Source organism: Coregonus clupeaformis, unplaced genomic scaffold, assembly GCF_020615455.1.
Source record: "Coregonus clupeaformis isolate EN_2021a unplaced genomic scaffold, ASM2061545v1 scaf2801, whole genome shotgun sequence".
Lineage (NCBI taxonomy): Eukaryota > Metazoa > Chordata > Actinopteri > Salmoniformes > Salmonidae > Coregonus > Coregonus clupeaformis.
The window spans coordinates 1-16,119 of NW_025536255.1; the positions used below are offsets into that span (position 1 = coordinate 1).

Below are 16,119 nucleotides of genomic sequence, written 5' to 3' on the forward strand. Positions count from 1 at the left end.
TGCATAAACTTAATGTAATTGTCAATAAAAGCATTTGACTCTTATGGAATGTGTAATTATACTTCAATAATAGTAACATCTGACAAAAAAATATTTATAACACTGAAGCAGCGAACTTTTGTGAAGACCAATACTTGTGTATTTAAAACTGACCACGATCAATATTAAAATTATGCACCCTTCCTCCTCATGAGAAGCCACAGGGTATCGTTTCTAAGGTTATAGAGACCCCCCATTGTTCTCACCTCTCAGAACTTCATAACAGACAAATGGTGGTGTGAAAGCTAACTCTTAGACTTGTGGGCATCCCGATTAGCCTACAATCACCCATTAAAAGGTGGGAAATCTTCCCAATCACACCATGGTGAATGTGGTACCTCAGTCCAATCGGGTGCGAGGCGAGTTGATGTGCTCTTTTGGCCGATTTCAGCACATACTTAGTGGAGGGATTGGTCTTGAGTCCTTCCAGGATGCTAACCGCCTGAAGCTGAACGAAGGATGAGTAAGCCTGTTGATGCACATTTTATGGACTGAGCATCTTATTAGTTGTTGCTTGGTGATGACATTCAACAAAAAAATAAGGAGTTAGAAAAATGGATGTTAAGAATACCTTCAGATTATAATAAAATGGATGATCTTTTTAACTGTGTTGTATTTACTTATCTGTGCACCCACCATTACTCGGCTCCATCTCTGGAGGACTGGAGAGGGAGAGGGCTGGGGAGGAAGCCTGGGTGACTTCTATTGAAGTTTTTATCATACCAGACTGTTATGTTAAGGGTGGTTCAGCCATTCAAATGTCAATTTCTCTAGTTTACCGAATCTGCTTGCTGGCTGGTTGTTGTAGTAGACCTGTTACTGCACAATCAAAAAGGAGGGTTGGGGAAAAAGCTTTCCCTGGAGGTTGACAGTGGATGTTGACCTGTTAGCAGTGATGGCCTTTCATCAAGAAGATGCAGGAGGCAGCTGAGCCAGCACTTGACCAAGGATGCTGGGTAGCTGGGTCTGGGCAGCTAGTATACTGATGGAACTGATCAATCTGGCACTGCAGCTTGAACTGGGGAGATTGATGCTTGGGTAACGAAGTGATTGGTCAAGAATACGTTTATAAAATTGTTTTTATCCAAATATGTGATCTTGTTAAAGAAGGAATAGGTTTACCGAAGACTGGTTAGCCTATTTCAGAGCATTTCAGGTTGTTTCCTCAACAATCTCTGGCCCACGAAACATACAAGGCAACAATGTTGTTTTACCTCCTGGCCAGCAGAGGGCAATACCACGTTCCCCTCCCTTCAAAATACCCATTGTTAGATTCTACATCGGTGGTTTTTACTAAATCTGTCGAGAGGTGTTCGTGTGCTTTTACACCGGGTCCAGAGTTTAAAAGTCCTGTTAAACATTTATGCAGGTAAGCGCCATAAATTATGATTTTGCTGTTGGCATATTAGTAATTGCAGCTAGCGCAGAGCAGTCTGGTTTGACTTTTGAGGCTGCATTTGCCGTGTCTACTGCATAAGGTTAGCTATCTATTCGGTTTTGCTTGACAATGTCTGTGTCGGCTGGCTAGCTAGCAACGATTAGTTTACTGTCTATTCACCAGTCAGCTAAACGTGGCTTCTGTTTTTGGACTAATCATACAGCTATTCCAATGTTATAACGCTGACTCTTGCTGAATTGTATTTTGCTGGTTGCTCAGTAATCTCTCTTTCTGTTTCGCCTTTGAGTGCAACGCGGTGTCGTTCATGGCATGTAACGTTATCCTTCTACTTTCCTAGTCACTGATCGTGAAAGGCTCAAAGGAAGCTGTGCAGACTGCTGCCAAGGAGTTCCTCCAGTTCGCGAACAAAGGAGTGTCTCCATACCACGGTCAGAAACAAGTCATATCACGTCGTGACACAAGAGAGTAGGGACAAAGAGAAATACTGTAAATCCTGTGTCAATACTAAATACATTTGTGATCAAGCGCATGGAGCATTGGGAGACTGACTGATCACCTTCCATGGCCCTTGGATCTTGAGATAAGATAGATATCTTGCAGGCGGAGGGCCTCTTTCTGAACCTGTACTGATGTCCGTTTTGTTGTGCAGCCTACCTTTGCACTCTGATCCATGTACAGTCCATTCACACTAACCTTGGCCTAGATCACTCCTGAGATCTCTCAAAGCCACCCTGTTATCAGTCAATGAATTGATATGTCCCCTGGTTTCCCAGGTTGTAACTCATAAAAGGAACGAGGTGGCTTGAAGTCAATGTCCTGCTCTTTTCTTTTCACTCTCTCCTATTTGTGAGCAGTGGTTGAGGAGTGTAAGTCTCGTCTGCTGGGGGCTGGCTTTACTGAGCTGAGGGAGACTGAGCAGTGGAACATCAATCCTGCCAGTAAGGTCAGTCAGTACACAGAGGTTCCAGTCCCACCCTGATCTACACAGCTATAGGGCTTCATCGCCCATAGGGATCAGACCCAGGTTCAAATAATATTTTTCTTTCAAACTGTGCTTGATTGAGAACTAACTTCTCCTTTCCTCTTCTCTCAACAGTACTTTGTGACCCGTAACTACTCCTCCACTCATCGCTTTGCTTTGTGGGCGGACATTTCCAGCCAGGCAATGGCTTACACTATGATTGGAGCACACACAGACAGCCCCTGCCCGAGGGTAAGGATGGAACTCTACACTGGGGATGCACTGGGCAAAAGAACTGGGTCATGTTCATTAGGACAAAACGTTTTGAAACAGTGAGGTAATGTCTGAACTTGTCCATTTTTAGAACAAATATTTACTTTCTGTTGCCAAAAACGATTTGCTACGGGTGTACCCTACTGAACACGACCCAGGGCTAACACCGCCAACCACTGGGGATAGTAGGTCATACATGGATTTGGTCGCTAACTTGACACCCTTCTCTCTCTGTGTGGTTGTTCAGATTAAGCCACGGTCCAAGAAGACCAAACAGGGCTGTCTGCAGGTCGGGGTGGAGTGCTACGGGGGAGGAATCTGGAACACCTGGTTCGACCGTGATCTGACCATCGCCGGTCGTGTTATGGTCAAGGTATGGCAATGTAACCCTACCCATCTAACTCTTCATTCACAAGTGAAACATTAAGGTTGGCCCATTCTTAGGTTTATGAACTTGCATGAACTAAGTGTTGAAGTGTGCCTGGGAGAATGGAAGTGTGTTTGTGAGAGGACCTTACAGGGGAGTTGTTGTGTTATTGTGGGTGCAGACTGGAGATAAGCTGGTCCATCGTCTGGTGCACGTGCCCCGGCCGATCATGAGGATCCCCCACCTGGCCATCCACCTCCAGAGAGACATCAACGACTCCTTCGGCCCCAACAAGGAGAACCACCTGTGAGTCCCGGATTGCATCTCAAAAGTCTTAACCGGCTTCCTCTCCTTGCCGCCTCTCCTACATCTGCACTGATCTGACGACATAGGACAGGTGAAGGCAGTATGGCAGGAATTCGCTTTCACCTGTTCTGATCTTTCACATCAGTGCAGTTGAAGGGGAGGTGACCAGGAGCGGAGGCCACTTGAGACTATTGAGATACACCCCTCAAGGGGGACCAGGAGAACAAACATGAATTTGACAGAACAATGAGTGTTTAGTAACTGTGTGTGTGTGTGAGACAGAGTGCCCATCCTAGCCACTGCTGTGCAGGGAGGAGTTGGAGACTGGCTGCTGTTCCACTGGGGATGCCTGCAATGCCACCACTGTTGTAAGACTCTCTATCCATATCTCTCACTGTACACTCTACAGTACTAGATACAGAGTCCAGTGTACCAACACACAGTAATGCACAAACACAATCTCTTGCCTTACTCAACTTCCAGTAGGCCTTCAGGACGTTTCTCCATCTCTCCTCTCTCTCACTCCTCCAGGCAGAGAAACACCACCCGGCCCTGGTCAAGGTGCTGTGTTCAGAGCTGGGCGTTCAGCCTGAGGCCCTGCTGGACTTTGAGCTGTGTCTGGCTGACACTCAGCCAGGGGTGAGTCTCCTCTCCTCAACACCTCCACCCCCTCTGTTGTTAATGACATATTTTACAGATTACTTACACGTGTGTATGTCTGCTGCATAGGCAATTGGAGGTGTGTTTGAAGAGTTCATCTACTCCCCCCGTCTGGACAACCTCCACAGCTGCTACTGTGCCCTGCAGGTGCGTCTCCTCTCCTCTCCTCCCACTCAATACTCCACCTCCAGACACTAACACCCAGCCACCTCAACAACAGGTCTCCTTCTCAAAGTACATAAAGATCTGAGAGTAGGAACCTCACATCTTTTCCTCCAGTGTGAGAGGGGCGAGAGGAATCAGAACATGACTACCACCATAATGTGACCTTCCTCTTTAACCTTAACCTTCATTCTCCTAACCTCTACTTTCTCTTTAACCTTAACCTTCATTCTCCTAACCTCTACTTCCGCTTTAACCTTAACCTTCATTCTCCTAACCTCTACTTCCTCTTTAACCTTACCATTAATTCTCCTAACCATCAGTTCCTCGTTAATCTTACAATTCATTCTCCTAACCTCTACTTCCTCGTTAACCTTAATCTTCATTCTCCTAACCTGTACTTCCTCTTTAACCTTCATTCTCCTAACTTGTACTTTCTCTTTAACCTTAACCTTCATTCTCCTAACCGGTACTTCCTCTTTAACCTTAACCTTCATACTCCTAACCTCTACTTCCTCTTTAACCTTAACCTTCATTCTCCTAACCTCAACTTCCTCTTTAACCTTACCTTCATTCTCCTTACCTGTACTTCCTCTTTAACCTTACCATTCATTCTCCTAACCTTTACCCTCTTCTCCTCTGTCCACTAGGCTCTGATGGACTCCTGCAGCCCTGGAGACTCTTTGGCCAAAGACCCCAACATCAGGATGGTGACTCTGTTTGACAATGAAGAGGTCGGTCCCCCAGTCCTGTGTTGGCTAAAGTCCTTCTGTGTAGAGCTAGGGCCTCTCCTTATCACTGGCCTATAGTTATGAACTGGAACTAGGACCCAGAGTTTTCTGGTGGTCAGGAAAAAACTCCTGGCCACATATTCACAAAGCATCTCAGATAAAGAGTGCTGATCTAGGATCAGGTCCTCCCTCTGATTCATTATCATTTAAAAGGTACAACTGATCCTAGATCAGCACTCCTACTCTGAGATGTTTTGTCAATATGGGCCATGACCCTCTGTATATCTAACCCAGGGCTCTCCAACCCTGTTCCCGGAGAGATACCGTACTGTAGGTTTATACTCCAACCCTGTTCCTGGAGAGATACCGTCCTGTAGGTTTATACTCCAACCCTGTTCCTGGAGAGATACCATCCAGTAGGTTTATACTCCAACCCTGTTCCTGGAGAGATACCATCCTGTAGGTTTATACTCCAACCCTGTTCCTGGAGAGATACCATCCTGTAGGTTTATACTCCAACCCTGTTCCTGGAGAGATACCATCCTGTAGGTTTATACTCCAACCCTGTTCCTGGAGAGATACCGTCCTGTAGGTTTATACTCCAACCCTGTTCCTGGAGAGATACCATCCTGTAGGTTTATACTCCAACCCTGTTCCTGGAGAGATACCATCCTGTAGGTTTATACTCCAACCCTGTTCCTGGAGAGGTACCATCCTGTAGGTTTATACTCCAACCCTGTTCCTGGAGAGATACCGTCCTGTAGGTTTATACTCGAACCCTGTTCCTGGAGAGATACCATCCTGTAGGTTTATACTCCAACCCTGTTCCTGGAGAGATACCATCCTGTAGGTTTATACTCCAACCCTGTTCCTGGAGAGATACCATCCTGTAGGTTTATACTCCAACCCTGTTCCTGGAGAGATACCATCCTGTAGGTTTATACTCCAACCCTGTTCCTGGAGAGATACCATCCTGTAGGTTTATACTACAACCCTGTTCCTGGAGAGATACCGTCCTGTAGGTTTATACTCCAGGAACAGGTTTGGAGAGCCCTGATCTAACCGGTCCTGTGGGCTAACACTTAACACTTCCCCTGTGGCCTGTAGGTGGGGTCAGAGAGCGCCCAGGGGGCGGCGTCCAACCTGACAGAGCTGATCCTGAGTCGTCTGTCCTCCTCCCCCACCAACCTCACAGCCTTCCAGCAGGCGGTGCCACGCTCCTTCATGATCAGCGCCGACATGGCCCACGCCCTGCACCCAAACTACCAGTCAGTACCATACAGTAACCTGTCAATCACTCCGTCTCCATAGTAACACTCCAACTACCAGTCAATGTGCTGTTACTCCCCATAGAAATGCCATACTAACATTCACACTGTCTCTAGTAACACCCCAACTACCAGTCAATGTGCTGTTACTCCCCATAGAAATGCCATACTAACATTCACACTGTCTAGTCAGGTTAGAACAACATCCCAACTACCAGTCAAGGTTCTAGAAAACATCCATACTACCAGTAGGTTCTAGACAACATCCCAACTACCAGTCAGGTTCTAGAACAACACCCCAACTACCAGTCAGGTTCTAGAACAACATCCCAACTACCAGTCAGGTTCTAGAACAACATCCCAACTACCAGTCAGGTTCTAGAACAACATCCCAACTACCAGTCAGGTTCTAGAACAACACCCCAACTACCAGTCAGGTTCTAGAACAACATCCCAACTACCAGTCAGTGTACAGTATGCCTGGGGAATAATAGTGTCATTCATTTATCATATTTATATCATATTAGATATATCATTGACTGCTGTTGTACTGTTTTTGTACCGGCTGGGACCAGAAGACAGTTTGAAAGATGTTTGCTGTGTTTCTGGTTTTAATCGACTTTCATTTTCAACCTAGAGAGAAGCATGATGAAAACCACAGACCAGCCTTCCACAAGGTACAGAGCTCTAATCAACCCGCTCAGCAACACACTGAAAACACCCATTAGAACTGGTGGAGATATTGTTGGAATCTTCTACAAAACATGTCTACAATCAGATTTAGATTTTGGTCAAATGGTCATGATGGTCCTGTGTAATGTTTGTGGCAGACATGCTATAAATTATTTATGTATGTTTTCTATGCAAATATCTGAAGTCATAGGGTGATTGTCTGAATGTCCTCCCACTCTCTCTCTCTCTCTCAGGGTCCTGTAATTAAATTCAACAGTAACCAGCGCTACGCCACGACAGCTGTGACAGCCTCCATCTTGAGAGAAATCGGCAGTCGTGTTGGCGTGCCTCTTCAGGTAATTGGTGAGGTGTGTGTGTGATTTTGTTTCTCTGTGTGTTTGGTGGACTACGTGGGTTTGTGATCTTGTTTCTTTGTCCGTCTTAAATCCACTCTGCAATGAGCACATCTCCTAGCAACGCAGTGCTGAGGTGAAGACTGCTTAGAAAGTGTAGTGGTGTAGTGCTGATTTAAACCAAGCCTTAGAAAGTGTAGTGGTGATTAAACCAAGCCTTAGAAAGTGTAGTGGTGATTAAACCAAGCCTTAGAAAGTGCAGTGGTAGTGGTGATTTAAACCAAGCCTTAGAAAGTGCAGTGGTAGTGGTGATTTAAACCAAGCCTTAGAAAGTGTAGTGGTAGTGGTGATTTAAACCAAGCCTTAGAAAGTGCAGTGGTAGTGGTGATTTAAACCAAGCCTTAGAAAGTGTAGTGGTAGTGGTGATTTAAACCAAGCCTTAGAAAGTGCAGTGGTGTAGTGCTGATTTAAACCAAGCCTTAGAAAGTGTAGTGGTGTAGTGCTGATTTAAACCAAGCCTTAGAAAGTGTAGTGGTGTAGTGCTGATTTAAACCAAGCCTTAGAAAGTGTCAGTGGTGTAGTGGTGATTTAAACCAAGCCTTAGAAAGTGCAGTGGTGTAGTGGTGATTTAAACCAAGCCTTAGAAAGTGTAGTGCTGATTTAAACCAAGCCTTAGAGTGTAGTGCTGATTTAAACCAAGCCTTAGAAAGTGTAGTGCTGATTTAAACCAAGCCTTAGAAAGTGTAGTGGTGATTTAAACCAAGCCTTAGAAAGTGTAGTGCTGATTTAAACCAAGCCTTGAAAGTGTAGTGGTGATTTAAACCAAGCCTTAGAAAGTGTAGTGCTGATTTAAACCAAGCCTTAGAAAGTGTAGTGCTGATTTAAACCAAGCCTTAGAAAGTGTAGTGCTGATTTAAACCAAGCCTTAGTGTAGTGGTGATTAAACCAAGCCTTAATGTAGTGGTGATTAAACCAAGCCTTAGTGTAGTGGTGATTTAAACCAAGCCTTAGAAAGTGTAGTGGTGATTAAACCAAGCCTTAGTGTAGTGGTGATTAAACCAATCCTTAGTGTAGTGGTGATTAAACCAAGCCTTAGTGTAGTGGTGATTAAACCAAGCCTTAGTGTAGTGGTGATTAAACCAAGCCTTAGTGTAGTGGAGATTAAACCAAGCTTATGGGAGATACCAGGGGAGATGGAAAAGAGAGCTTGTGCCTCTTTGAAGAGTAGATGATAAAGGAGTATTCAGCTCCCACAAGGACACATTATTCACCTCAGAGGCTTTAGACACTCAGTGCCTGAAGAAACTACAGAACGACGGCTCTGGTCCATTTCTCTCCCTGAAGTACGCACTCATTCACCCCCACTATGGACTCAGAGGGAATGGACTGGTGTGAAGCAGAGATGCGGGAACAACAGTTCCAGTTCTGACACCTTGAGTTTCCCCACACAGCTGACCTCTAATTTATACCGGTGCGATTAATGGTCATCCATGGCACACGCTAATGTTTCCGAAGGACACCAATAAATCTGAATGCAACAATACATTTGAAAGGGTATTTTTTTCCACAGATGCTTCAACTGTACCTAGTAAGCATGTGTTAATTCCCCTACCCTCCTGACCCTGTCTCTGTGGCCCCAGGATGTGATGGTGCGTAACGACAGCCCCTGTGGGACCACCATCGGCCCCATCCTGTCTTCCCGCCTGGGGATCCCCGTGCTGGACATCGGTGCCCCCCAGCTGGCCATGCACTCCATCAGGGAGATGTGCTGCACCACAGGAGTGCTCCAGTCTACCACCCTATTCAAGGTACTGGAACCGGTACTAACCCACTCCAGGGTTGGGGTCAATTCCATTTCAATTCAGGAAGTACAGTCAAATTCCAATTATCTTGAATGTTTTGGAATGACCCCAAACCTGACCCACTCCATCACACTGATACCCTTTTCACACTGCTGTTTCACTTGAGCCAAACTGAGCCAAGCTGTTCTGCCTGGCCTCAGTACGCCTCTACTGTAGTTGCTGGACAATGTGGAAGGGAAATATCTGAGCCAGCACAGCACGATAGTGTGAAAGTGGTATCAGACAGTCAGTACATTCTATGGGTCTCATTGTGTTGGGGTTGTAATCTGACCACAGATGTAGTGAACCATGGTCTGTGTCTCACACTATGTTGGTGTATGATGATGATCTGATATGTCTTCCGTCTGTTCTTACCAGGGCTTCTTTGTCTGATGTCTTCCGTCTGTTCTTACCAGGGCTTCTTTGTCTGATGTCTTCCGTCTGTTCTTACCAGGGCTTCTTTGTCTGATGTCTTCCGTCTGTTTTTACCTGGGCTTCTTTGTCTGTTTATACCAGGGCTTCTTTCTCTGATGTCTTGCGTCTGTTTTTACCAGGGCTTCTTTGAGCTCTTCCCCACTGTGAGAGACATGGTGACTGTGGACTAGCCTGGGCACAAGGACACAACGTGGACAGACGGACAGACAGAAGAGACAGATGTCCTCCTCTGGTTCTCTCTATACCCTGTATTCTTTGTATACTCACATGGCACACAGTGCTACAGCAGAACCTATTGCACACATTCAGAGGCAAGGAAAGTTCCTTCAAATGATGTTTCTGATGAACTGGAAATGGTTTATAAAATAATAAATCTTTAATCTACACTTCCCTTCTCCTTCCCCTTGTTTTTGCTGACTAATTCTAATACGGAACTGACTAATTGGTAGAGGTCATAGGATAAGTTAAGATCTACTTTAATGTCCATTAATTTACATAGAGCATACATTTGTCTTTATGCTCACAACCCAACCCCCCCCAGACACACACACACACACATAGGCTGGACGCAATGGGTCAGCTGCAGTGCAGCGCCCCTGGACCAATTATATGGGGTTAAGTGCCTTGCTGAAGGGCACAACGGCAGATTATGATTTTCCGCACTTTTCCCGTCTTGAGTTGGGATTCGAACCGGCAACCCTCTGTTTAAGGTCTGCTTCTCTAACCACTGCCTCTTATGTTGCACTGGATCTCCAATTCAAATGAAGTGTTTGAACCACACTCCATAGTACCAGTGGTGAAACATGCAATGTTGACAAATATACTGAACAAAAATATAAACGCAACAAACAATTTCAACGATTGTACTGAGTTACAGTTCATATAAGGAAATCAGTTAATTGAAATATTAATATTGATTGAAATATTAATTAGGCACTAATCTATGGGTTTCACATGACTAGGCCCACCCACTTGGGAGCCAGGCCCAGCTAATCAGAATTAGTTTTTCCCCACAAAAGGGGTTTATTACTGACAGAAATACTCCTCAGTTTCATCAGCTGTCTGGGTGGCTGGTCTCAGACGATCCCGCAGGTGAAGAAGCTGAATGTGGAAGTCCTGGGCTGGCGTGGTTACATGAGGTCTGCGGTTGTGAGGCCGGTTGGAAGTACTGCCAAATTCTCTAAAATGGCGTTGGAGGCGGCTTATGGTAGAGAAATTAACATTAAATTATCTGGCAACAGCTCTGTTGGACATTCCTTCAGTCAGCATGCCAATTGTACATTCCCTCAACTTGAGACATCTATGGCATTGTGTTGTGTGAAAAGAACGGCACATTTTAGAGGCCTTTTATTGTCCCCAGCACAAGGTGCACCTGTGTAATGATCATGCTGTTTAATCAGCTTCTTGATATGCCACCTGTCAGGTGGATGGATTATCTTGGCAAAGGAGAAATGCTCAATTACAGGGATGTAAACAAATTTGTGCACAAAATTTGAGCTAAATAAGCTTTTTGGTGCTTATGGAACATTTCTGGGATCTTTTATTTCCAGCTCATGAAATATGGGACCAACACTTTACATGTTGAGTTTATATATTTTTGTTCAGTATAATTACAGGGGAACTGAGGAATACATGGTAAGAATTACTTTGTTAATTTCTCCCAGTGACCTATGACGCAATGGTGAGTCTCCCAAAGGTAAACCAGCCATGCAGAAAGACTAAACCCTTCCGCTCCTGATCCGAAGCCGCGCGCATCCCGGGTTTTACACATTTCTCTCCTCAACACTTGCTGTCGCACGCACAGTTGGTGCACTTCTGCTGCCGAAAATCCACGTCCTTCCTTTGGAGTCGGAGTGGATGTGCGGCATTAGAAAGACCCTCCGATAGTTGACAGGGATCATGAGGGTTTAAAACGGCACCGCTGAACAGCTCTGTCATGGGATCTCAGCAACTGTGGAGCGTGCTGTGTGTGATGACGGTGTGCTATCAGATGGGGATGTCAAGCAGATACGGTAAGGGAGAAAAATGAACTGAGTCACTCACAGAGGCAGGTAACAGGTCTACATGCACAGACGTTTAGAAATCTCAGCCAAGGCAATAGCGTAGTGCGTAAATCAATGCAATATATCGACGGGGATCATTAGCCATATTCTACTGCTTACTTCAAACTGTGTTTGCCAGAATAGCAACTAAGAATATAGCCACATTTACTAAATTATTTTAGTATTCACCATAATGTTTTGCATTTCTGTGCATTGTAGCAGGCAAAACTAGTATAGTGTTATAAACATTTATAACGTGAATTTACTTATACATTACAAATGTTAAGAAATTGAGAGATTCAGACGTGATTAAACGTAATTTCTGGATGTCTGTTATGTTTGTTCAGGCTATTGGAGGCTATTTATGTAGGCTGAATATGAAATTGCGTCACCTGGTTTGATTGGCGACTTGGGGCTATAGACTTCTGCTTGGATTGAATGATGGGTTTTGCGAAAACAGCGTCAGATAGGCATGATTCATCATAGCTCTTCCCCGCTATAATAGTGGAGGAAGTACCAGTAATAGCCCGCTGTGCCCCACGCCTAGGCTCGGCGCGCTAAATAAAAACACAACTGTTTGAGAGCGCTTCTTCACAGTATTCAAAAGTCAGAAGATTAGGGTTTGGTTTTTGTGTCACCTACGCGTCTGGTGTTGTTTTTGCTTTTGTGGATGACGATGTCATTTTGATTTGTGTAAAATGCACTGCGCTAAGTTTAATTAACATGCACTTGGCTATTGATACAATGTCAACACAATGAAATGTAATGACAACAACCTAGGCTACCACTGTCATTATAGGTTTACCAAGGCCCATTCTGTAATACTGCGATTACAGCCACCCACTTGCTTCCCACACATGGCCCCGCCCTCCGGCTGGTTAGTAGTTCAATTACTAAAGTTGTATCATGTTCTAATGTAGACAGCCTACTGCTGGCAGTTTATCAATGCAGGCTGCAAGCAATCCTACGACCTCAAACTTGACATCAATCGCGCCTGCGCGCTTATTTCAGCACCATGGACAGTGCATACAAACTCTACGTCAATGGCATGTGCGTTGGTTTTAGCCAATCGTTTTAGAGCGGTGGACAGACGGCCCACACAGACAGCGCTGATGGTTCAGAACAGTGCGCTTGCTTTCTGTGTCGATGGCTGTGGAGGCAGACAGGCAGGCACACACACTGCCTGTCCACTGACGTTAACACAGTTCTGGTGAGACATCGACCTGACTACTGTTAGTTCGTCACACTAAAGAAAAATATATTGCTTTGCCACCTTTGATTTCCAGCTGTTCTACGCAGTTGGTTATCTTGTGATGCAGTTATTGCTTACTTTTACCGTTTGTGTCAATCGGAGGAGAATTATATCTTATCTAACTGGCTATGACTGCCTTCTTTTTGACATGCCGGTTTGTGGAGTTAGTAGAAGTGAAACAGTAGGCCTAGGCCTAATATTGTGCAGGTAACTAATAAACTAATAGTAGCGTACTACTGTGTGTTCTAGTGCATTGGTATTCAGTGCCCCCTTTATATGGGTGACTCACCACGACGAGCTATCCCACGTCAAATACCTGTCGTCAGAAACTGAAGGATCCTTAATTCATACGGCTTCACCCCATGTGAATAAGCAGGAATGAGTGAGAACTGCATACATTATAATGTATTTGGACATTTTGTTGGATGGCCAGACCAATTTACTGGCACAACACTAACAGAGCAGAAGAGCCATATATACGTGTATGTATCAAGTATAGCTCACCTATTCTGATGGATATGAATCATATAATGATAGTCTTTAAATCCGGTGGTACTGATGGTTATGAATCATAAAATGATAGTCTTTAAATCCGGTGGTACTGATTGATATGAATCATAAAATTATAGTCATTAAATCTGGTGGTACTGATGCTTATGAATCATATAATGATAGTCTTTAAATCTGGTGGTACTGATGTTTATGAATCATAAAGTGATAGTCATTAAATCCGGTGGTACTGATGGTTATGAATCACATAATGATACTTGTTAGATCTGGTGGGGTGTTATATTTCTCAGGTTGTCAGACAGTGAGAGGTGAGACACAGGGAAATGGTGTGTGATTTCAGCCCATAGCATCACCTGTCATGGCCATCTGTCTATATACACCTCAGAGGACAAAAACAAGTATGTTATCTGAAGCTTAAAGGGGCCATCCGCAGTTGAAACAATAACAGAGGTCTCCCAACCACTGTTTCGGTAAAAAGCTGAGGGATGGGGTGGCTGGAGAAATGTAGCCACTCTCAAATTCTGCCCATCAATGATAGAAAATTGTAGTTGTAACCATGTTTTGAGGCTATACAGTGTTTGTTTACATTTACATTGGAGTAAATCAAGTGTATCATTTTGGATTCCGATGGGGTACAACATTCTCATGAGGCATTTATAATGTTATAGTCTTCAAGAATCAATGGGTACATATCATTCATTTATAAGTCCAAAAATGGATGTAGGAACTGTAGATTACCCCTTTAAAAGATAGTGCACTACTTTCGACCAGGGCCCATAGGGAATAGGGTACCATTTGAGATGCAGACTCTGTTATCTGAAGCTATAAACGAGAATTCAAATGGACTCAAAGCCACACAACAGACTCACCATTATTCAACTCAACATGCTGTGTCTGTCCTCACTCTATCCCTGTACTTATAGCCCATTATTTTATTGCCATTTCAGATGGAAAGGATATGATTGCAGTTGCAGTAACATGTTAAAAATAGCTCCTTGTGTCGTAGAGTGCTCCCCCACTTCACTCTGTCCAGGCCCTGACTCCCCAGTGGTACAGATCTGCTATCTTAATTTGATTACTCTGTTGTCGCAGTGATTTATCCTGCAAATTGTAGTGTATTCAAGGTTTTAAAAGGCTTCTAACGTTTGTAATTTCCGACTTGATTTGCACTAACAGAAAAAAGTATCAACCCCTACAAAAATGTCAATTAATTATAGAAGAGAGAGAGAGAGAGAGAGAGAGAGAGAGAGAGAGAGAGAGAGAGAGAGAGGAGAGAGAGAGAGAGGAGAGAGAGAGAGAAGAGAGAGAGAGAGAGAGAGAGAGAGAGAGAGAGAGAGAGAGAGAGAGAGAGAGAGAGAGAGAGAGAGAGAGAGAGAGAGAGAGAGAGAGAGAGAGAGAGAGAGAGAGAGAGAGAGAGAGAGAGAGAGAGAGAGAGAGAGAGAGAGAGAGAGAGAGAGAGAGAGAGAGAGAGAGAGAGAGAGAGAGAGAGAGAGAGAGAGAGAGAGAGAGAGAGAGAGAGAGAGAGAGACTCAGAGCACCATGGAGAAAGAACAGGAAACAGCCAGTCATGTGACTGAGTTTAACTCTGGGATTCAATTTATAAAAGTGTGTGTGGGGTGGAAACATCCAAGGTGATAATTGTGTCCTTGTCGTTTGGAAATCTTTTCTTTATGGGGCTCTGACTCATGCATGTATACAACACTGAAATAAAATAAACCTGTCCAGAGAATTACGCCACGCAGTTTGATCAAATGACTGTTGCTATGTGAACAACCCAGTTCACTTCACTTTATTGCTCTTATTTCACATCTTGAGTTTCTTGAGGTAGAACACAATGGACATTCCCATAGATGACATCACAAGGTCGCACCAACAGACAGGATATGGAGAGTCGTTGCAAAATACGTGACACAATACAGTACTGTACAACAGTCAAGAATAGGTCTAGAATACAGGGCCAAATTATATTCTCTTAGATGCAGGATACAGCAACACTCATTGCTAAAACAAGTGATTTACTATGGCGTAGCCCTAGTGGGATCAATAGTCTGTATTTTGTGTGCGGTTGATTGATTGACATGTCCTTGGGGCTCGGGGGCAGTGCACTAGTGGTTTGTCCAGTCTGTGATGGATTCTAGCATGGCAGGAATCTCCCCTGCAACTGCTGCAGACAGACGGAGATGTCAGGGGATGAGAGGAGGATGGACAGAGGAAGAGAGGGGCCAGTGAATAGAGGGGCCAGTGAAGAGAGGGGCCGGTGAAGAGAGGGGCCAGTGGAGAGAGGGGCCAGTGGAGAGGGCCAGTGGAGAGAGGGGAGGGATGGAGTGTGTAGTTAGTAATCATATGGCAGATATATCCAGACGTGGATTCAAATAGTATCTGACTTCTTTCAAATACTTTGAGCCTTTGATTGAGCCTGCCTGAAGTGTCAGATGGGTGGGGCTTGCACCACTGGAACTATTCCATTGGTTCCGTTGCTCAGCGCCAGGCAAGCTCAATCAAATGCAGCTTAAGTATTTGAAAGACAACTAATACCAAACTCAGCAAAAAAAGAAATATCCCTTTTTCAGGACCCTGTCTTTCAAAGATAATTCATACAAATCCAAATCACTTCACAGATCTTCATTGTAAAGGGTTTAAACACTGTTTCCCATGCTTGTTCAATGAACCATAAACAATTAATGAACATGCACCTGTGGGACGGTCGTTAAAACACTAACAGCTTACAGACGGTAGGCAATTAAGGTCACAGTTATGAAAACTTAGGACACTAAAGAGGCCTTTCTACTGACTCTGAAAAACACCAAAAGAAAGATGCCCAGGGTCCCTGCTCATCTGCGTGAACGTG

At 44.5% G+C, this 16,119-nt stretch overlaps 2 pseudogenes; both read left to right on the forward strand.

Moving 5' to 3' along the window:
• The first annotated feature begins 1,775 nt into the window (after positions 1-1,775).
• On the forward strand, positions 1,776-9,677 carry LOC123489149 (annotated as a pseudogene).
• A 1,554-nt stretch (positions 9,678-11,231) lies between these two features.
• LOC123489153 overlaps positions 11,232-16,119 on the forward strand; it is a 28,882-nt pseudogene continuing 23,994 nt past the window's right edge.